This window comes from Pantherophis guttatus, chromosome 3 (genome assembly GCF_059756535.1).
Source record: "Pantherophis guttatus breed Tessera chromosome 3, ASM5975653v1, whole genome shotgun sequence".
Taxonomy (NCBI): domain Eukaryota; kingdom Metazoa; phylum Chordata; class Lepidosauria; order Squamata; family Colubridae; genus Pantherophis; species Pantherophis guttatus.
The window spans coordinates 146,018,319-146,018,753 of NC_142065.1; positions in this window are offsets into that span (position 1 = coordinate 146,018,319).

The window sequence follows — 435 nt, forward strand, 5'->3', positions numbered from 1 at the left end:
TATTCTACTGGGCCTTGCTAATAACGCCCGGGGGGGGGGGGGAGGAATTGAAGGGTTTCTAAAATGAGGGGTGCGTGGAATTCTTAACCCATGTTGAGAAAACTTTCCAAATTGTAAATTTCCAGATACTTCTGCAGTAGTGTTCCAAGAGATAGTACAGCCAATTATCTGACTAAACAACAGTTGACTGCTTCCTATGCGGAAAACAGAAGTGTCAACATGTGTTCAGCTTTGACTCCCTGAACTACAATGTAACCAAGTAAATCCAGTCCATCATTGTTGTCAATTATGATTCTGAGTGTCATGCAAACCCCCAAACAGGGTTGAGTAAATTATGGCTCAGTAAGGATATTAACATCACAGATGACATATGCCATGATGGTCAAACTATTGTCAACAAAAAGTATTTTACAGTATATTAAATATATTTATATA